This window comes from Cyclopterus lumpus, chromosome 22 (assembly GCF_009769545.1).
Source record: "Cyclopterus lumpus isolate fCycLum1 chromosome 22, fCycLum1.pri, whole genome shotgun sequence".
In the NCBI taxonomy this organism is placed as follows: Eukaryota; Metazoa; Chordata; class Actinopteri; order Perciformes; family Cyclopteridae; genus Cyclopterus; species Cyclopterus lumpus.
Genome location: NC_046987.1, coordinates 6,084,811 through 6,108,436, shown reverse-complemented (window position 1 = coordinate 6,108,436; position 23,626 = coordinate 6,084,811). Strand labels below are relative to the sequence as shown.

Genomic DNA, 23,626 nt, shown 5'->3' with positions numbered 1-23,626 from the left:
ACTGAGTACGGCGTGGAGAGCAGGAGAGAACAAATATAATAGAACAAGAGATCAGCTTATTATTGTGTTTACTAGAGCAGCGCCAGTGTCCTCCAGGGCCATTTTTACGAAATTCCTTTCTCACATGAAATAACAATCCTTTGTTTGTTTACAATGTTTACTCGTCTGGGGTAAAGACTTTTTTCCTTACATTGATCGTATCCACTTACGCATACATCTCACATGTGGTACATGTGCACCAAAATGCATCTTAAACGCACACACGCACACTGGACTGTGATGCACCGCACACTGACTACAGTGATGTATTCATGCGAAATGATCCCAGGACTTCTGCTTATGAGCACAGAGAGGCTTGCATAAAGTATTGGTGTGGGAGGGGACGGGACTGATGGATTTAAAGGATGGAAGGATAAATACAAGGAGACAGACACAATGAAAGGATTATAGATAGATCAAGGATGCTGTTGTCTGAACAAAAAATAAAATCTATGGATGTAGAGTTATAACTCTAATATGCTGATGATATTTTGGGGATTACACAATTGTAATAGCATACAATCTAGATATAAATTCTTACAACTGACTGAATGAAGAAGCATTGTTCTGACTTGTAGTATACAGCTGGTTAAATCAGAGAGTAGTACGTGTGATTAGGGAAGATGATCTCATTTCATTCCAACATATTAAATAGTAATAGAAAACTTAGTTTTCACACTTAACATGGTGGGGAAAAGGCCTCAAGTGTGTCTGTTTGGTGTGTTTGGCAAATGTAACATTATCTCATTGGCTGGGGCTCCACGGTGTGTCCAATTCCACTTTTGAAATCGTATTCTGCGTTTCCATGGAATGTAAACACAAAGCCTTAGTGGGAGGGTTCAGGTTACCTTCTGCGTGGCGGCTCTGCAAGCACAGCCCCACTCACTCACATCACTTCCACCTTCAGGTACCGTTATGAATTTTAATGTGTGCTCAACATCATATGTAGCATCCGGTAAAAAAACCACAACAACAACAACAACAACACTAAGAATCACTTATCTTGCTGCTGCTGTTGCGGGCAGCATTGTTTTAATACTGGAGGTGCACAAATCCCCTGAGCAACAGCCAAACAGCCCCAATACTATTTTAGGAACTGCTGCTCAGCCACGTGTCCTCAACATGTTTTCCTCTACCGGCTTCTCCTTCTTTTCCTCCTCCTCCTCCTCCTCCTCCTCCTCCTCCTCCCTTCCTCCCTCCTACTCATTATCATCCAGTTCCACATTTATGTACGATATATATCGCCCGCTCTTCCAGCTCTTTGATTCTAGATTTCATAAATTTCCAGAGCCTTTTGAGAGGACAGCAGGTCCCGGAGGAGCGCCGTGATATTTCCTCTTCATTTCCTCTCGTCTTGCAGTGGAAGCCGCCCGGCTTATCTCACATGTTAAACTAATGCCGATAGTAGACAGGGAGAACAAAGTGTGTTTATGAAAGAGTGCAGAGTCGGGCCTTTTAACAGCGTTGCATGAAAGCAGCGCGAATCAAAGGAAAAGATGACATGTTGGAAGCATGAATGGATAAATAGATGGGTGGATGATGACAATATTGCTGTCAGAGGGGGGGAAGAAAGGAGGAATTAAACATTATCAACGTGGTCAAGAGGAGGCAACTGACAACTGTAGGCCTTGTATTTATCTGTGATGTCCTCCTGTTTATGAACAATAATGCACGAGATCTTGACAACACTTTATTGACCGCCACTGCACGAGTTTATTAACTTCTTTGAGATTAATATTCCAGGAATCTTACATTTAGTTTTGATAATATTTGGTCACGGTTAACAATACGATGGGTGCTTGAACATTTTGTAGAGATCCAAAACGAAAAGGTGAAGACCACAAGATGTCTTTCCAAATGCAAAATCAAAATAATTGTGTTGGCTTATTATAGTGTTCGGGTGGAGGCTATTACAGTGGTGTTAAAACACAAAAAAGTACTCTTTATTGTTTCGCCAGATCCTTAAATGGCAACATTTCTCCTTGCTGTGGGCTGCATAATAATATGGAGGGGAAGCAATTGTTACTGCAATGATGCGGGGTTGAGCTAATAATGCTGCCTGTCGATCACAGTAGTTGTTCATGAATAATGCTATTATTAACTTCAGGACCCCCAAACTGCTTTTTTCATGACAGTTTAATTTGCATAACTGGTAAATAAATCACATTTTTGTTGAACTGAGTTTTTTTCCTCAGAAAGCTGTTTTATGTAGAAAAAAAAGTAGAATTGGGCCAATATTTCACAAAAAAAACAACAACTCGCAGATATACTTAATTATGTTAAGTCGTCTTGAATGTCCAGTTCATGCTGTGTCTTGCCTTCTGGCATCGTTATCTCACCAAAAGTAACCCCCAGTATGTGATGTGCCAAAAGGTAGTGATTTAATTAACAAAATGTTACTAAGCGCCTTGTGATTATTACATGTAGTAAAATCCATATTTGCTGAAAGCATGTGTGTTGGGGAGGCAGAGATGTGCGGGGCCGAATATCAGGCGTGAGTGTCGTCATCCAGTTTAACCTTCCTCCCGTGTTACGGTCGGCACTGACCCGCTTTAGGTTTAAAAAAAACAACACATAAACTGTGTTTATTGCATCAGGGCTTTTTGACTTTGTCAGTAACCTCTATTTCAACAAAATAAAAACAAAACAGTTGTTTTCACTAAATTATAAAATTCTCCGGTTGAAATTATGAACTTGTTGTTACGGTCATGATTATGGGTAATTACACACTGACAGCCAGCTCCTCTCCCAATCATGTGAGCTTTAGGAGATTCTCATGTTGACTTGTTATCCAGTAAACCTGCAAACAAACAAAACAAAAAAAGACGGGCGTGTTCAGACATGTGAGGTCAATTCAGTATGGAGTGACAAAAAGCCCACAATTCTCCTTGACTATAACAAAAAACAAAGGAGGAGTGGACAACCTGGACAAGCTGACTGACACCTACACTTGCCAGTGAATGACCAGGAGAAGGCCAATGGTTGTGTCTGCATGTAATGCATTTGTGTTGTGGACCCACATCCACCAAGGGTGGAACTCAACCAAAAAAACTGTTATATTAAAAAACAAATGTATTTAAGAGATGTGTCCCAATACCCCTTAGTAATAGTCAGGTAACACAACAACCTTTTATTTATTTATATGACTCTCTTGAGATTTATTTTACAATTTTTAAAATTGAAATCGAGGGGTATACTGACAAAGAAAAGGACCAGAGGGTCACACCAAAAAATATTAAAAAACAATATTGTCATGGATAAGGAAGCCTAACAAGGTAACCAAGAGATGAGAAACTAATTGGATGATAGATCATTGTTTTTTGTGTATTTTACAGCTGATTTAAGACATGGGTCAAAACCGACCCGTTAACATAAGAGATGGTAACAGAAAGCTAACACAGGAGGAGGGTTAATGGACACTGGCAGAAGGAAAATATCATTTATTTCACCGCTGGCTGCTATTGGGTATTCAGCATTGGCACATTAGCTATGGGTTAATTTTTGCACAAGTGCTTCCCGATTCATCTGACCCGTCCTCTGAGGTGTTTCGGTCATGAAAAGGAATTTTTGGTTGTGTGTAGACTTAATTGTCTGTAGTTACATGAGGCTTGTCAAAGTTTTCCCATTTGCCCATGTGTATAAACTAGACTGATAACTTGTTTGGTGTGATGAATTAATTGATTTGAGCTGATTGCAGATACATTGCTATTGACTTGGACAATTTGCCACTAATGAATCTTCCCCCACACAGCAATGGCGGCGATCTCTTCCTCAAGGACACTTGAGGAAGAGGAGCCTGAAAGCTACTTGAAGTGTCAACCTTGAGGGTTAATGGACCAACCGCTCGACCGTCTGAGCCAAAACCGCCCCCGTCTTATAATACTAGAGCGTTCCAGCGGCCATGGCGTTAGGTTGCCGAAGATGAATCACAATGTCCACGCTTCACGTTTATTGGGGAATATTTGTTGAATCTTGCTCTAGATCTTTCATCTCTCCACTCGCATCAGCAAAGTGTGTCCCCCTCAAATATAGATATCGGTCTCAGCCTGAACCTCCAGGATCCGTCAGTCCCTGAGGACTGCAATGCCTCACCGGGGAATGCAGGATGGGTCCTGGAACTTGTGCTAGAGGAGCAGAAGATACAAACAAAACTGCAAAGTTAAATCATGTGCACTGACTGAAACTTTTTTTTCTTTTGGTGCGATATCATGAATTCAAAGCTGTTGTAATGGAAAGTATTTACTTCCAGCTCTGGCAGTCCTCTGTCAGCGTACCTGCATATCTCATTGAATGCATCACGCTGCTGCCAAAGAGCTGCTCTTCTCAAGCAGCATTCCAGCAGTGGGCAATGATGTCGGGGCGAGTGCTATATAATCATTTCGAAGAATCCTTCTGGTCCTTGACTGAACTGATGACCCCCCCTTGTCACAAGCCAACTTCAGTGGGTCGGAGATAACATTAAACCTCAAAGCTCTTGCGAGGTATTTTTTTTTTTACTTTGTACTTTTTTATGTATAAATATATATATATGGCTTCAATATTTCTGCCTAAAAAAAAGGCTAAAAGTTAAGAAAACCCTACGATGATAGTAATTCAGACTAAAACTGATGATCCAAGACCATCTGCTGACAACTGTACCTACCAAATACCTTCACTTCCTCCTTTTCACAAAGAGTGCTTTTTCTCCAGCATGCTCTACCTTTTTTTTCACATATCAAGAGGGGCCGAAAAGTGAAGGATGTTTAAGGGTAGGAAGGAGGGAAACAATAGTCGCTCATTATCAACAGCACTGCTGGAAATGTCATTCATTAATAGCACTCTCTTTAGTGCTACCGTGTGTTTTTATGATCATTACACACATATATATATATATATATATATATATATATATATATATATATTTGTGTGTGTGTATATACTGTATATGTCTCCCTCACAGTCGTTACAATTTTAATTAAAGGATTGTGTAAAAGGGATTATAGGAAATAATGGCAGCATGGGTGTACTGACAGAAAAGTGACATATTCACTCATTCAAATAAGGGTGTGAAATCAGTGCTACCTTCCCTATGCCTTCAGATGTATGCACCGCATAAGGGAGAATAAATCCTCATCCGTCTATCCTTTCTTCTCTCTCATCCTCTTCTCGCGTTCACAATGCACACACACACAATGCACACACACACACACACAAACCAAGGTTACAATAATAGACGGACAAGTCCATAAGAATTCATGATGGGATTTCCGACTGAAATTACATCAGCTTCCTTCTTCTGACTGTTTCCAGACCCCCCCCCCCCCCCCCACACACACACACACACACACGCGCACACTCTGACAGAAACACATGTCCAGAGACAGTACAAACCCTTTTGAGTCTTGCAGCGGGAAGGGCGATTAGATATCAAAGAACTGGGCCTAGAAGCTGCTGGGATGAACACACCTGCCTAATCATACATGTATACCGCTCACAGTCCCCATGGCAACATGCACATTCAAAGCTTGCATATAGTGTATTACTCGAGAGGCCAAGCTGAATCCAATTTTGCTTCAAGGCAGCCTTGATAGTAATGGTATGGTATGGATTTGATGTATCCATTTGCAACAGCTTAGAAGTTGCAGAGGGAAATGTCTCCTTTATGTGTGTAAATCGGGTAGGACGTACGGGTTTGTGTGTTCGTTCGATACGTTAATATTCGGTCATCCGGCATCAAACAGCTCCGTTTGCAATTGCATTCTCATTCTTTCAAACACAGGCAATGTTTGTATTCCAAATGTAAAGACCGAACATGCTTGTCAACCAGGTTTGCGAAAGCCAATCAGCGTTGAGATGCTCCGCCTGCCTGGCTGCTGCCGCTCTAGTAGCGCTGGAAGCGGAAGTTATCGAGACGGAGTCTGTGAAACTCCCCGAGCTGTGTGAGCCTACGGGTGATGTTATGAACTCAGACACGAGGGCGTTAGATGTTCCGACGTTTATGGGATGTCCACAACAAGTATAAAGCAGAACTAGCGGTTATTTCGACCGTGGTGGATGAAGGAAGTTATAACTGTTTTTACGGAGACAAGCCACGGAGATAAGCCACGCCCCCTTTTCGCAACTGGCGAAAGACACGAATGAACACAACTTGTCCGACGAATAAACTGACGTGAGTACTTCAAAATAAGTCAACAACACTTGGTATCACATGGGACACGAACCCTGGTCTCCTGGGTGATCCATTCACCTCCCCTCGCGCCCACCATGAATATAATCTTTGGCGCTCATTATTTTACGTCACTTGCTTCTTCCTCCCTAAAGGTCCCTCGATATATTCTACATCACGAGCCCTGAGAGTAGCATTTACAAACGGACGGGTTTAGTAGGTACAGTCTAGACGGCGTGCAATGAAGAACGACATTGTGCAAGTCGATCAACTCAAAGGATGGTTAAAAAAATTTGATCTTTTTTATTACTTGTTTTTGTCAGTTGCAGAACATATTCAAATGATAGTTCATGTAGGCTTGAATATAAAAGCACCTGATTGGCCCAACTGTATGATGATATGTTCATTTTTCAAAAGACAAAGTACTAACTAATTGTATAATTGTGTGACATTGGCTCCACTTCTCAGGCACCCACCTTTCATATACTCCGTTTATGTTTATGCAAGCCTTGACAAACTATACATTTCTGGTCTGTGCAAGTTTTTTGAACATAACAGAAGAACAAAGTACGGCTCTTGAGTCAGACCTCAAAGGTCTATGGCTGAATGATCGTAAAGTAATTACTGTACTCTTGTGGAAAGATGAACTGAGTTGTAACCGTGTTTTAAAAAAGCTTTACAACCTCATTGCTCTTGTGTCAATAAAATATGCTATTTTCCCACAAGCATGGATATATACTGAGATGAATCGAGGTCAATGAAATATACACAAGACACTGCGGTCTCACTTTATCAGAAATGCCAGGAACATTCCCTCTGGTGTGTGTGCACACACAGGGTTTGAGAAAGCTTTACATAACTTTAGTTTATAGCCAATGCTTCGCTGCACATATACTTACTGATTTAAGAATGAGACATTCAATTTTCTTTTTTTCGCAACATTAGGAATATAGCGTGCTGAAGTAGCACTTCAATTTCGGACATGTTACCTGACTGAGAATAGCCACAGAAAAAGCCAATGTTTGCAGCATCCGGTTCCGAAGAGTGAAGCCAAAGCAGGAGTGCCTTAAACTGGCATTGCTTCTACTGGCCGCCAGGGGGCAACTCCTCTGGTTGCAAAAAGCAGTCGGATTGGATGGAAGACTTCGAGAAAATGACCCTACTTTTCCCTCGATTTCTCTGTGAACACTGTACACATGAGTTTATGGTCTCAACTGCTGACTGGGGGCCATGACTTGATGATTTTGACATTAACTTTGTATTCATGAAAGCACCCCTTAAACCTGTCCAGATGTGCAGAAGAATAGAGGATCTTGGTTTCAGACTTTTCAGACTCCTCGTAATCATGCAGCCTTTCCATTCGTTTATCCAGCTCCCTGCACTGTGGAGCCGGAGAAGAACCGAGGCAATATGGGCACCCTGCACGTTGAACTAAGTGATGGTGCTCCCATCAGCCGGTAGTGACACCATGACATTTACACAGTATCTAACTGTGCTGTTTAATATTCACCATCAAACATGACACATGTGTGATTTGCTCCTACATGGATGGGTGTTCATTCCACGTTCAAGCGACATTTAATCGAAACGGCTGACATTTCTATTACAAAGTCAATGTGTTCGGCCCCTTTGCTATTCAAATTACCAGCGACATGTTTTGCATCTTGCGTGGTCTTCCTGTCGTTCTGTTCTCTCTTTTCGGCTCGATACCCTTTCTCTCCCTCTTTTTCTCGCCCTGCATCCACACACACACACACACACACACACACACACACACTGTAGCCATTTCTCATTGTTAGGGTATGCCAGATTGTGCTGTCTGTGTATGTGCCTTGGTGTTTCAGTGGGCATGTGCATGTGTTTGGGTGCTTTAGCACGTGGCGAGATGCAGAGCGCTAAAAATAGCCAGCGATCGTTTGTGTTCTATCTCCAGTGTAAAGCTTCCCGAGTGTCTTTGAAATGCTGAACACATACTGACGGTGGCAGAGGTTTGGAAAAATAAGACTTTATGAGCTGGGCTTAGGGTGAACAATTTACTGTGGCATTTGACACTGATGACATTCTTTTTCCTCTCTGCTTGCTTCATAACGCAGCCCTTTATCCAAAACATAATGTCTGTCTGAGAGGTGCAAACTGAAAGGATTTTCAGTTTGAGGATACTTCGAATGCGTAACTATTTAACAATTCAATTCACATTCATTTTCAATCTGTTCATCTGTTCATGTCAGTACATGCCTGTGCAAGTGGCTTGGACTCCAGTGAGGTAGAGACTGTTTTGGCATTGTAGAGTTGCAGTGTATTTTGTATATACTTGCACATGTAAATAATAATACATAAAGAAAGATATGATAATTAATTTGGGAGATTATGATAAATATTCTGGAGGAATGTATTATAAAGTATAAGAGAGGATCACTGTTTTATTATTGTAACTGTTGATGACAAATGTAATGATTAACTGTATGATGCATGAGGATGAATGATGTTTTATTGTTTAGACAATAGTTAAAATGGATGCCGATTGAAACCTGAGATGTTGCTTTTATTCTGAAGGCAGGATAATAGGTTTTATTCTGAAGGGGACTTCTGGTCCTTGACCGGAAGTGTGATCTTTGACCCCGTCAGCTTATCAATTAGCTTTAGCGAACAGAACGGCGGCATTCTTTGAACTGGCCAATAGAACTGACCCTCTGGTGTGAATTCATTTGCATGACCATACTAATAGCCGAGCATTTTGTTCTGGGGACATGGTTCTACTGGATTGGAGGTCTCGAGACAGCCCCGGGCTAAGAGTCCATCTGTGGAGAGCTCTTCCTTTCTGGCCCCGAGGCCGTGAACGCTATATGAATATTATCTTTGCCATTAAATATTGTTAAACTCATCCTGGATGTCCTGCAGCCACGTGACCTGAGGTTCTGAATATTCTTTCAGCATATGTACCCAACAAGGACATTTAATGGAACAAATAGGCTAACAGGGCGTCCCCTCCAACCAACAAAGAGCCAGTTCTTCTTCATACATCAATTTACACATCTTTAGATTGCATTTTACCTGAATATCAGACCTCATACACACACACTGCACACATTCAATTTATCCAGTTGAACCACCTAACATCTTTACAATATATAGACAGCAATTCTGTTTTTTGGGACGATTGACGCATTCAGCAAAGATCTGATTCATTTCACAATGACAGAAGTCTGTTTTACTGATCTGGTGTCAAGTAGAAATGTGACCTGAGAAGACGCTCTGACGCGGGGTGCCTGCAAACGTGACCACCCCTGTGAGGATATCGATTCCAGACTTCTTTAGAAATCCCCCACCCCCATATGATCAATCTTATTCTGCACATACAGGCATACAAACACACTGAAATAACACACACACAAACACCGACAGATGTGCGGTGATAATTCATGAGAACATGGGCATACTTGCAATTGGGAATTGCAAATTCAAGAGTGATTCATAGTAACTGTGGTTGGTGGTTTGAGTTGTTGCTTCTGTTAAACTGACTCAGACCAAATTCACATCTTGATTCAAACATTAACATTTAGTCTTACACACTTGAATAGAATCATAGCCAGTGAGTGTCATTTCCTTTCCACTAAGAGCCTTAAGCACCCTTCAGGGCAAGAAAGTTTTAACGGCCCCAGTGAACTATAGACCTTCTGGTTGAACTGATGCATAGCCGGCAGCAGAGCTCAGCTAAGAAATATGGATGCACTGAGAATGCAGAGAAGACACTTAAAATAAGACTCACTGCCCTGCTGTCATATGCCCTCTGTCAACCGGTCAAGTTGCAGTTCATTTGCCTTCCTATCCTATTAGGATTTGTGTGGATTTGTCATGAATAGGATATGAATCCTTAAGGTATGGCCAAAATGATGAGGTCACAGAGTAAATCTGAAGAAATTCCCTCTTGGTAATCATGAGATATTGCATTGAGAAGAAAGGGATGTACGTGAGGTCACGATCACCTTTACCTTTGACCTCCAAATTATAATCATTTCATCCTTGAGTCCAAGTGGATTTAGTGACGCACTTTGAAGAAAGTGTTCTTGAGACGTTGCGCTCCGAATAATAGGACACGCGTATGCACATAGACAGACCAATGGACAACCCTGAAACACGATGCCTCGGGCCACGGCTGTCACTGGCAGACAAAAAAGAGTCCGTGGAGCACCAGGGTCACTTTGACTGTAAAGGAGCTGATTGGCCAAGGAGGAAGTGGTAAACCATTGTCGAGATGGAAAGTCAGTCCCCGAGCAGCGCGCGTTGCCTTGCAGCCCAATCACAGGAGGGCCGACTTTGACTTGATGAACACGAGAAATGTGTAGGTCACAGTATGCAGTATCAAGTTTCCACCTTTTCAGTGCCACTCGAGGCAGGGTTGATGCATAAAAAAAAGTGTCTACATGGAAAGGAAATGTTTTACATCTTAGTTGGTTTTATGTGAGAAGATACTACATTCGCGTCTCTCCATCAATTAGGAAGCTGCATATCCAGCAGCCAATTAGCATAGCTTAGCATGTGCGAAGGGAGTCTTTCATGGCCAGGCCCAGTGACTTGCTGGACAATACTCTTGGAAGTACCTGCGTCTGTGCGAGATATAGAAGTAATCTGTAAAACCACAAATTGGGTTTTATGCAATCCCCTTATGTGTCCTTTTGCATGTTGAGGGAAACTAACAAGCAACTGGATATAACTTCATATTCAATAGACAAAGCATTCTCTTTTTGCAGGGAAAAGTACATCAGAATATAAGACCAGCCCTCAACTTTCAGTATGTTGCATAATGCTTTCATGTCTTGCATATAATTGCACTACGCCCCAATACACATACCGTACAGTTACTGCCTCAATACATAACTGTTCATATTCAATGAGTGAATATTGTCAGTATATAGTGCAACCATCACTTCGAACGACCATCATGAAATGAGTTAATGTATTTGTTTTTGTGTCCGTAATCCGGCAAACAAATGATGAACGTCACCTACCAGCCTTCATACACAGTCACACACATTTTAGAATGTGTGTGTGTGTGTGTGTGTGTGTGTATTTCTGTGTTTCAGGGTTGGATCATTTCAGAGAGCCTCAGGCTAGGAAAGCGATGCTGACCAGGACCAAGGTTGTCACCACTGTGTGTGTGTGTGTGTGTGTGTGTGTGTGTGTGTGTGTGAGTGAGCAGCAGAGAGAGAGAGAGAGAGGGAATTGTTAATCTAGTGGTATTGTGACAGTAGCTTTGCCTTTCATTTGTGTGTGTGTGAGTGTGTGTTTGTGTGCGTGAGTGAGAGAGAGTGCCATTTTGTTTGCGGAAATGTGAGCAAGGGATTACAGTGAAAGTGGTCATTTCTGCACTTGTGTGTGTGCGTCTATGTCTCTGTGTATGTGTGTGTTCTGCATCCAAGTATGTGTGTGTGTGCACGCATGTACTGTAACAGGTCATAACTGGGACAGCAGCCTTAATCCTTTTGAAGACTGATGACCCATAAAGTTTGTTCTACCAACCATCTTACACAGTTACATTCATACACGCACAGATACACGCACACAATCTCCTTTGTGTATGTGTGTGTTTAAGGTTGCAATTTATGGCCTTTGTATGGGTGAAATATATTTTGTAGGAATAATTGGGGCTTTGGGACGGTGTGAGACTGTTGGTTAATTGACACCCACAGAATGGAACACCCCAGTGTTGGTGCTACACTCTGTGTGTACGGGCTGGATTGTAGTTGACTTCCGAGGTTCCTGAGGTCCCAATAAAAAGAGTTTCATCACTGAAACAATTATTTTCTCCTTTTTTAAAGGTAAAATTTGCTTGCAGGTTTAAATGTTATTTCACATTTGGAGGAGCGATTGAAATGTGCCAATCGAATCCCACTAGATGTATGCCAACCAAAGTCCATGAACCTAAAAGAAATGCTTAGCTTACAGCTTTTAGCTCGGATTCCAATGGTGACTCGAACGCTTGTCGAAGTTGCTTGTGATCGGCAGACCGCGAGTAATAAAATAAAGCTGTTTAATTGAACACATTGTGGCTGAAATGTAGGAGTTCAAAGAAAATCATGCTTCAGGAGTAGTTAAACAAATATTTCATGCTTAAGTTATTGTCAACTAATCTTATTAAAAGACGGAAAGAAAAAATGAATGCACTCTACTGACTAGATGCACTGATCCGGCCTTTTTAGTCAATATGCTCGTTTCTGGGCTTTGGGTATTGAGAAACGATCCGATACCAGAGTTAAATTATTCAGCACTGAGTGGAAGTGACTGGGACCATTCATCAAATAATGGTATCAGATAGCAGATCGGTCCCATTGTTACGATACTCAACTCTATTTGAGTCAGTTTAAGTCCGATATCAGTATAAGTGCATCTCGAGTACACACTAATAATTGGTTTCCACAGCTTGACATCTCACTTTTTTTATACCACAGGAATTGTACAGGAATTAACAACAAAAAAAAGGTGCAACATCGAACTGGGTGACGTGGTTCCATTTTGGGGTAGATTACACATTACACCATCCATCTGCTCCAGTAAATACGAGAACACAGAATTCATATCAATCCACTGAAAATAGTCCACAACAAATCCAATATGTCCTCCTATTTTGAGGAACGTGAACTAAAACCTACAGTGCACAGGTGTTTTATGAAATGAACAGAGTTCCAGTATTAATGGGATGCACTGGCGGGGAATACAATAACAGGAAAATAATAAAACAATCATTCAACGATGCATAATTTCCCAAACATTTCCTTCAAATCATACGCATTCAAAAACGTTGCCGTTGCTACAAAAAGCAGAAAGCGTGTCACGGTACCACAGACTGGACCATTAAGGTAGACGGTTAACTGTGTAATCACCGTTAAAGACGCAACGTGGCTCCACCACCATGAAGTGGAAGGGCCATGTGATGTGAAATGCACAGTAAAGGAATGCACTGAGTGGCAAGTCCAAGCCAAATTGAGGTGCATCTTTCCATTTGAGCAAACGCCATTACAATAAATGAATCAACAGGCCACTACGGACAAGTTTATGTGCATGATTTTGCATACCATTGATAATCATAACAGAACACTCACTCACTGTCTGCACTGACACATCAAAAAGTAAACCAACAAGTGTCTAGCGTGTCAGGCAGCTTCAACAGGCATCCCCATGGGTGAATTTTTGGTGTTTTTTTTATGTTGCGCCACTCTCTGCCCATGGAGCTGTCACAGCTGCCCCAGGTGTTCCGGGGTCTTTTAAATATTCATAGTCAATTTGAGAAAAAAAAGCAGTAAACTGCGCAGATGAAGAAAAAAGGCAACCAGTCTTCCCGGGTGTCAAGTGCTTAAAATATTTCAGTATGCGTATTTATGCAATTTTTCATGACATGGCAAACGTTCACCATCTCAGCAGCAGCAGAACCTCATGGCTAGGATTGGGTATTGGCGTGTGTATTCTTTGTATAAATTAATCAGATCCTTGGTGGAGCTTACAGAAATGAGCCGATATTTTTATCACAGAGAGTGGAAAAAGTATTCGTTTCAACCCCAAAAACGTAAATACACGTGAAGTTTCAGCTGCTTTGAGGATTGTGCATCTCGGCTTGAGTTACTGGCTGCCTCTTTGTGTCGGTATGGGAGTCTGGGATGGATCAAAACGGAAACTACACTGGCTTTATATATGTATAGAGAGAGAGAGAAACACCGGACGGCGTTCAAAGAACGACTCGACAATTTAAAATCGTGCAGTCAATTTGCTCAGGTTGCATCATCTGAGCCTCACCACGCTGGATCATGAAACATTAAACGCTCTTCATTTCCTTTGAGGAATATCCTGGGCTTTCCATCACTACTTCAATATCAATATATGACATGTTGTGAATACCTATCCCCAATGCCTTTCAGAATTTGTTTGCAGTGTGTGTGTATATGCTACCGCAGAAGCATACTCCGTTGCGATGGCATTTGCCAGAGAGGGAATAGAACCTCTAACCTGGGCAGTGTAGGTACTTTTTGGGAATATTTGAGACATCATGCATATTCATCCCTCTAGCTCGACATTAAAGTACCACAAAAAGCAGATTCAAGCCTTCGACAAAGCAGTAAAGAGCCCTGATAGATAGCCGTCGGCTGTCACCTTTAATCTGCTGTACCACAGCAGCCAATAGTGTGACCTGTGTTCATGACCCACACCACCCACCATATTTATGATCCCAACTTAGCAAGCGTTCACACGGACGTCCTTCAGCAGAGCTCACGGTGTTGAGCTGGTCGCACGTCTGTCTGTAGAAACTGACATGTTTAAGGGTTATACTCGATCTTAACTGAGATTCCTTCACATTAGCCCTGACTGGAATATTCCTGAAACACCATTTAGATATTTTTCTTATATGTGGACGTAGAACAGAAAAATAAACTTGTCCATCTGTGTAGCACTCGCTGCTCTAAAATTAAGATTGAGAATACTTATGAACTGTTTTCTCGAAAAGGAAATTGCTGCATCAGTAAATTGCACCAAACAGAGTACTTTTTTTTCAAGTAACACTCTTATTTACACAATATTCAACTTCCAGGCGTACCAGTTGTTAACTAGCTAACGAAAGGAACCAACACTAGAGTGCTCATATACGACCTGTGTACATTGAAGTGTAACAAATGTAGTATATGGTTAACACATTTGGTGAAAGTTTAAAAATTTGAATTTTACATTCATATTTGATGAGAAATAACCTCATGAAATACAAAACCATTTGCCTGTGACATCAGACTTGTTGACCAAATAGCGTTGGTCGGGTTGGCTTTATTTGAAATCCCCCTCACTATAAACTACATGAATACTAATATGAATTTAAACATACATCATTATACATAAGTCTTGAATAAACATCCACTTGTAACTTAATTTATTGACTTTCCTCCCATAACTGTTTATCCATTTGGAAGTTATGTTGCAGCTTGTGATGCAACTTTCTAGTTTTGACGGTATTACAGTTTTCAGTAACCAATATATACATTACTAAAGTTGTTACTACCGAAATAATTTTGAGTTTTATTATTGCAATCCAATTTAGTAAATTATTAGTTTGCAAAGTGTCAGGACTCAGCCAGCCGGACTCCCTCCTCAGCCCGTTCACACAGTGACACCCGGTACCTCAGAGCGCGCTGCCAGGGAGCTACGGGCTTGGAGGCGGGGACAAGCCAGGGGCGCTCCAACTCACACCTGAAGCCACTCAGCTCGTCCCACGGCTGCAGCTCGTCAGCTCGTTGTATTCGGGGGGATAAAGATCAGGACTGTCTGTGTTGACGTTGCGAGTTCGTGCCATGATGTCCGTGGACTTTCCTCCTTGTGTCGTCACTGAACTTTCCCTCGTGTCTTTGCTGACTTTTTTGTGTGGAGTATTTTCTTGGATTTTTTGGGGTTTGATGTTCGATTACCCGTGGACTAAGGGGACACTTTGAGTTTTTTGTGTTTCTTTTCTAAGTGACTTGTTGTGCTCAATAAACTACGCCGTGTGTTCGGCTAGAACTAAACCTTGCTGTTGTCGTGCGCTTGGGGTCAGAGACAAACCATAACAGTACGAACTCGCCATGACGACCCCAGCCGACACAGAGAGTGGATTGTCCAGCTCTGTTCAGGTTGCCCTTAGTAGGCAGCTGCATCTGACCAACACCCACTCTCACCAGCTGGAGGCGGCCTCCATTGCCGTGCAGAACCTCCAAGCCCAGGTCCAGCCGCTCCACGCTTCTGTGGAGATCCTGACTCGTCAGCAGGCGGCATCGGCAGACCAACAAGCCGAGATCCTGCTACAGCTGCGGGCGTTGACGATGGCCCTCACCACCCAGCCGCTGAACCAGCCTGTGAACCCGCCCCCTGTGTATCCCTCTCCGGTTAACCCTGCGGTTTCCAACCCAGTACCACGGGAGCTTAGCCTCTCCAGCCCCCGACCGTTCGAGGGTGATTTTGAGACTTGTGCCACCTTCATCATGCAGTGTGAGTTGGTTTTCGCTCACCAGCCTAGCAGGTTCACCTCTGACACCGCTCGAGTCGCGTATGTGATTAACCTGCTCGCCGGCCGGGCAGCCCAGTGGGCTACCGCTTCCTGGGCCATGGGTGCCAGCTTCTGTCTCTCCTATAGGGAGTTTGTGGCAGAGCTACGTAAGGTGTTCCATCATCCAGCCAGTGGTCAGGACCCCGGTGCCCGGTTGAGCAGTATCCAACAGGGTGGTGGCAGAGTGGCGGACTACTCGGTGGAGTTCAGGTTGGCCGCTGCGGAGAGTGGGTGGAACGATCCTGCGCTTCGGGTCACCTTCCGGAGGGGGCTCAGCGAGGCGGTGAGAGACCAGCTAGCCACACGGGAGGAGTCCTCTTCCCTTGATGACCTCATCAACCTCGCCATCCGCATCGATGGACGCCTCTGTGAGAGGAGGCGGGAGCGAGTCCTCCGGGGATCCCTTCCCACCCCCCACAGACCCAGCACACAGGAGAGGACCCTCGCCGTAGCTCAACCTACTCCCCCTACTCCCGTCCTGCCCTCATCACAGACGACGACTGGCGAGGAACCCATGCAGCTGGGACGCATGCGCCTTAGCCCAACCGAACGGGAGGCCCGATTCAGGGCAGGCCTGTGTCTCTACTGTGGCCAGAAGGGACATCGCATCAGCGGCTGCCCCACCCGGCCAAAAGATTAGGCTCACCAGGACCTCGGGAGATCCTAGTGAGTCACCTTTCCTGTTCCCGTAGTCCTGCACCACCGAGCCGGCGGATTAGCGTCACCCTGGCCTGGGCGGATCAGCGGATTACAGTGGGGGCCCTCCTCGATTCTGGGGCGGATGAGTGTTTCCTGGACTCGGAGTTCGCTGCCCAGGCTAACATCCCGCTAGAAGCACTGGAGGAGCCCGTAGAGGCCTTTGCACTGGACAACCGCCATCTGGCCCGCATCACCCAGAGCACCCGTCCCATCTCCCTCACTGTGGCGGGAAACCATGTGGAGAACCGCAAGTTCTACCTGATCCAGTCCCCACTGGCCCCTGTGATCCTAGGGCACCCCTGGTTTGTACAGCATGAGCCACACATTGCCTGATCCTCTGGGATGATACTGGAATGGAGTTCCTCCTGCCACGCCCAGTGTCTACAGGCAGCCCCCAGCCCGTTACCCCGACCAATCCCCAGTGTCCCTCCCCCGGACGTTTCCTCTATTCCTCCGGAGTACCACGATCTGGGAGAGGTTTTCAGCAAGACCCGGGCTCAGTCGCTCCCTCCACATAGGCCGTACGACTGTGCAATTGACCTCCGCCCTGGGGCTTCCCTTCCCAGCAGTCGGCTGTACAGCCTGTCTATTCCGGAGAAGGCTTCGATGGACGAGTACATATCGGAGTCAGTGGCAGCAGGGCTCATTCGGCCGTCGTCCTCCCCGGTGGCAGCGGGCTTCTTCTTCGTGAAGAAGAAGGATGGGGGCCTCCGACCCTGTATTGACTATCGCCAACTGAACGACATAACGGTCAAGAACAAGTACCCCCTCCCCCTCATGAGTTCCACCCTTGAGCCCCTCACCCAGGCTACCATCTTCACCAAGCTGGATCTCCGGAGTGCCTACCACCTGGTTCGAATCAGGAAGGGGGACGAGTGGAAGACCGCCTTCAAGACACCCCGAGGTCACTACGAGTACCGGGTAATGCCGTTCGGCCTTACCAACGCCCCGGCGGTATTCCAGGCGCTCATGAACGACGTGCTCCGCGACATGCTGGACGAGTTTGTGGTCGTTTACCTCGACGACATCCTGGTCTTCTCCAGGACCCTCGAGGATCATGTCCAGCACGTCCGCCGGGTGCTCAAGCGTCTCCTCCTTAACCGGCTCTTCGTCAAGGCTGAGAAGTGCCGATTCCACTCAACCTCTGTCGACTACTTGGGCTTCGTTGTGGAGAAGGGTCAGACTCGGGCCGACCCCCGCAAGATCCAGGCTGTGGTGGACTGGCCGAACCCCACGTCGCGAAAGGAGTTGCAGAGCTTCCTCGGGTTTGCCAACTTCTACCGGAGGTTCATCCGGAACTACAGTGTCGTGGCGGAACCTCTCACCAGGCTGACCTCTCCCTCCCAGCCGTTCATCTGGTCCCCAGCTACCGATGCCGCGTTTCTGGCTCTCAAGAGGAGGTTCACCAGCGCCCCAGTTCTACTCCATCCCGACCCTAAGAGGCAGTTCATTGTGGAGGTGGATGCCTCGGACACCGGCTTGGGGGCGGTTCTTTCCCAACGAGCCGTGGCGGATCAGAAGGTTCATCCCTGTGCGTTCTTCTCTCGCCGGTTCCTTCCTGCTGAGGAGAACTACGACATCGGGAACCGGGAGTTGCTGGCAGTGGTAGCTGCTCTGGGGGAGTGGCGCCATTGGCTGGAGGGGGCTGAGCAGCCGTTCACCATCTGGATGGATCATAAGAACTTGACTTTCATCCGGGCGACCAAGCGTCTCAATGGTCGACAGGCTCGGTGGGCCGGCTTCCTCAGTCGGTTCGATTTTTCTCTGACCTATCGTCCCGGTTCCCGCAACATTAAGGCGGATGCCCTGTCCCGACTACACCAAGGGAGGAGCCTGACTGCTGAGGAGTCAGTTCCCATCATCCCCAAGGGCAAGGTGGTTGGCATGGTGGCCTGGGGCATCGAGACAGTCGTGAGACAGGCGTTGCGCTCCCATCCTGCTCCGAGTGGCGTGCCCCCACGCCGTCTGTTCGTTCCGGAGTCGGTCAGGTCCCGAGTGCTTCAGTGGGGACATGCTAGCCAGTTTGCCTGCCATCCTGGCGTCCACCGCACCTTCACCTTTCTGGCTCGCCGTTTCTGGTGGCCTACTATGAGGAACGAGGTAAAGGACTTTGTACTGGCCTGCCCCGTTTGTGCCCGCAGCAAGGCCTCTCACCGGGCTCCCGCAGGGCTACTGCAGCCCCTTCCAGTTCCTAGCCGTCCCTGGTCCCACGTGGCATTGGACTTTGTGTCTGGACTTCCGCCCTCCCAGGGGAAGACGGTGATACTAACGGTAGTGGACCGTTTCAGTAAAGGGGTGCACCTGGTGGCCCTCCCTAAACTCCCTTCGGCGTTGGAGACGGCGGACCTCCTGACGAGCCACGTGTTCCGGCTTCATGGTCTCCCCCAGGACGTCGTCTCGGACAGAGGACCCCAGTTAATCTCCCAGGTATGGCAAGCATTTTACAAGGGGTTGGGCGCCTCTGTCAGTCTTTCCTCTGGTTATCACCCACAGACAAACGGACAGACTGAGAGGATGAACCAGAGCGTGGAGTCTGCGCTCCGTTGTGTGGCAGCCAGGAGACCATCCTCCTGGAGTCGGTTCCTCCCCTGGGTCGAGTACGCCATCAACTCCCTGGTCAGCTCCGCCACCGGCCTCTCCCCCTTCGAGGCGTCTCTGGGTTACCAGCCGCCGCTCTTTCCTGCTCAGCAGTCGGAAGTGGCAGTTCCCTCCGTGCAGACCCATCTGAACAGGTGTCGTCGTATCTGGGAGGTCACCAGAGCCGCCTTACTCCGAGCGGCTGAACGTGGCAGCCGAGGAGCCAACCGTCGCCGGAACCCAGCGCCCGCATACCAACTGGGGCAGAAGGTTTGGCTGTCCTCCAAGGATCTTCCCCTGCAGTCAACCGCTAAGAAGCTGGATCCCCGGTTCGTTGGACCCTTTGAGATCACAAGGGTGCTCAGTCCTGCAGCGGTGAGGCTGAGACTTCCAACCTCCATGAGGATCCATCCAGTGTTCCATGTGTCGCGAATTAAACCTGTCTCCCACAGTCCCCTGATGCCTCCTGCCCCAGTTCCACCTCCCCCTAAGATCGTAGATGGGCACCCTCAGTGGAAGGTTCGCCGACTGATGGATGTTCGCCGACGAGGACGTGGGTACCAGTTTCTGGTGGACTGGGTGGGCTATGGTCCGGAGGAACGAAGCTGGGTGTCCCGCCAGCTCATCATGGACCCAGGACTGTTGACTGACTTTTATCAGGCCCATCCCGAGAAGCCTGGCAAGTCGCCAGGTGGCTCCCGTAGAGGGGGGGGTATTGTCAGGACTCAGCCAGCCGGACTCCCTCCTCAGCCCGTTCACACAGTGACACCCGGTACCTCAGAGCGCGCTGCCAGGGAGCTACGGGCTTGGAGGCGGGGACAAGCCAGGGGCGCTCCAACTCACACCTGAAGCCACTCAGCTCGTCCCACGGCTGCAGCTCGTCAGCTCGTTGTATTCGGGGGGATAAAGATCAGGACTGTCTGTGTTGACGTTGCGAGTTCGTGCCATGATGTCCGTGGACTTTCCTCCTTGTGTCGTCATTGAACTTTCCCTCGTGTCTTTGCTGACTTTTTTGTGTGGAGTATTTTCTTGGATTTTTTGGGGTTTGATGTTCGATTACCCGTGGACTAAGGGGACACTTTGAGTTTTTTGTGTTTCTTTTCTAAGTGACTTGTTGTGCTCAATAAACTACGCCGTGTGTTCGGCTAGAACTAAACCTTGCTGTTGTCGTGCGCTTGGGGTCAGAGACAAACCATAACACAAAGAACTAGTGGCGACTAAAAACCTATGATGGATATTACACACGAGCATAGTGAATTATTTGTGAATAGAATAGATATTCACTTTGCCACATTAGGTGTTAACTGTACGTTTTTAAAGGATACACACATTTCAGTCAATTGTGAAGCATATGTGTGTGTGTGTGTATGTGTGTTCTGCACATATTTAGATCAGATGTATTCACATTCCAGGTGTTCATTATTGAGTTTTAAATATTGATTCCCATTGATTCAGTCAGGCTTGTTCAATTATTTTATTTTTTTCATTAATGTACTTTTAAACGTGACACACCTTTTCCTTCTCCACTGTAATGAAATGCATTCTGATGCATGTTGTTATTGCTTCAACTTCCTACACAAATGTCTGTGAAATGGAAAGTATTGCTGCTCTTTAACCTTCAGCACTAATAACCAATACATCCATCAAGCTGAGCAGAATCTGAAAGTACATATTGACAGTGGCATCTAATCTCCACGATATGATTTCATCCCTCATCGCTGCATTAGCTAAATGTATTAGGGAAACAGAAAATAAGTAATACATTTTCACACTAAACATAGCAAAATGTTTCTGCATGTTCACCGCAATGTTCTTTTCTTGTACACATTTTTGCAAATCTTGGAATACCATCTGATATTATTCTTTATTTTTTAACAGTGCTTAACATCATTTTGCTGTTACCACCATAATGAATTGTCAGCCCACTTACTCTTTGTTTTACAGGGACATTCATGCCCTAATAGGATGAATATTAAAAGTATGACTACTGCTAATTGAGGTTAATAATGTCAGTCCACTCTCTTGGGATTACAAATGCAAATATTGCAAGCACTTTCTTTGAAAATGCACTTACAAAACTAATGTTAGAAGTAACCAGAACATTCCCCATTATTGTCTCTCGGCTTGCAGCTATACTTTCCACATGTTCCCATATACTATCCACATGTTCCCATATACTATCCACATGTTCCCATACACCATATATCCTCAAGGGAATGTCTTGAAATTTGGCACAAATGCCTTGAGGCTACACATTTGGCATGCATGTCCACTTGGAATAAACGGCACACCGATTAGTCTCAAAGGTCACTGTGATGTGACCTCACACAACAGGTTCATGGCCGTAACTCATGCATGCAAATGCTAATTATGACAATTTGACTCAAATGTTAGGATACATTGATGAATTGATTACATTTTGGATTCGATGACAATGGATGTAAACTGCAACTTGACTGGTTGGTTAACATACAACCGCAAGGTGGTAATTGGATTTTGTTTCAAACAGCCCATTACACAAGTATGTTGTCTACTCTATTTAAATGTTTAACCTTTAAAATGTGGTTAAAGATAATATTCACCATGAATGTCTGGACAAAATATCATGCCAATGCAATCCTTAGTTGTTGAGATGTTTCAGTCTGGATCAAAGTGTTGGACTGACATCTCCGTCTGTCTAGCATTGCTTTGAGGTATACGTAAATCATTACTACCACATGCCTGAGAGCTTGAATCACAAATAATGCTCTCAATATCATACACTATATTACCTGTCATACCCTCCTGTCAAATGCAACTAGCCTGAACTGTTCACGTGTTAAGACAGTGTTGTAAGACGTGCGATCTGTTTTCATTTTAGTTGTAAACCCCCCACTGTTACTGAAGAAATCAAACAATACAAGAAATGTAAAATACGCAACGGCATAGATCTCATGACAGCATAATTAGAGCTCCCTTATTTCCCCAGCTGATGCAAAACAGAGAAGACGGCGGTGAAGTGCTCACATATAATATTATAGTAATTTATTACATTTACATTTGAACAAATGTATCTGATACTCTAGTTAGAATGACACTGGATCTTTTATCTTGTGACCACAAATTGATCATAATGCAGTAAAACACATGCAGAAACGATATTTTAAATGTCAGGGATAATTGGATTTAATATCTAGTCTAACTTGTTTTGAGTATAGTTTGGGTTAATTTTTGCTGACTATACATATAGTCCGATATATAGTCCTAATTAAAGCAAATGTTTCTTGTTGGTTAATCTTTTTTGAGAGTATGTTAGAACAAGTGGAATATAGATCACAGGAACTCCAGCATGCAATGTCACTTAAGGTTTCGAGATGAAAACAACTTAATTCAAGTTGTGGTCTTTTGATTTGTTAGATGGTGTATTATTAATGTTATCTTGGGACATAACATTTTAAGGTTCAGGCTTTTGTTGGCATTTTTTTACAATACTTTTATTTGATAACAATCGTGGTATATTTGGTCTCTTTCAATACAATTCAAATAATTAGGCCTGACACCCTTCTCTTGTTGAAATATATCAACAAGAATAGCACATAATAATACACCTACAGTACAGCAATGGTCACATGTAAACAGCGCACAGACCAAATACTGTAGACACTAACTCTGAAGTAACTCAATCAATTAGTAAAACATATTTTCAACTTTGGTATTTTCCCATTACTCATTGTTATTAAACATTATAATATACTAACATTTGTTGATTAGTGCCAAACAAAGAACGATAATGGGATTGTAATTACTGTTTTGCTGATAATTGGTCAAAACTAAATTATTGACACATTGAATTTTGACTTGATGGTTGGCATTCCATCAAGATTCCAAAGATTGTCCCGATCTATCGTGCAGGTGTTTATTTCAATACACAAGGGAAAACCTTGGGTCGCTAGTGGCGCTACAGGGAAGATGTCAGGAGCTCACCAAAGTGATGGTGATTCAACCTCTGGCGACCATGGAAGCATTGTCCCAATCCATCGTATACATATCACTCCAAACCAAAAGATAGGACACATTGTCTGGAGAATATGAATGTCTTCGCAGAACGTCATGGCAATCCAATAGTTTATGAAATA

The 23,626-nt window shown here is 44.7% G+C and overlaps 1 protein-coding gene across 1 annotated transcript in view; it reads right to left on the bottom strand.

Annotated features, from left to right (window-relative positions):
- Positions 1-23,626, bottom strand: part of LOC117751546 — a 44,640-nt gene that overhangs the window by 14,435 nt on the left and 6,579 nt on the right. The gene's annotated exons all lie outside the window — the stretch shown is intronic.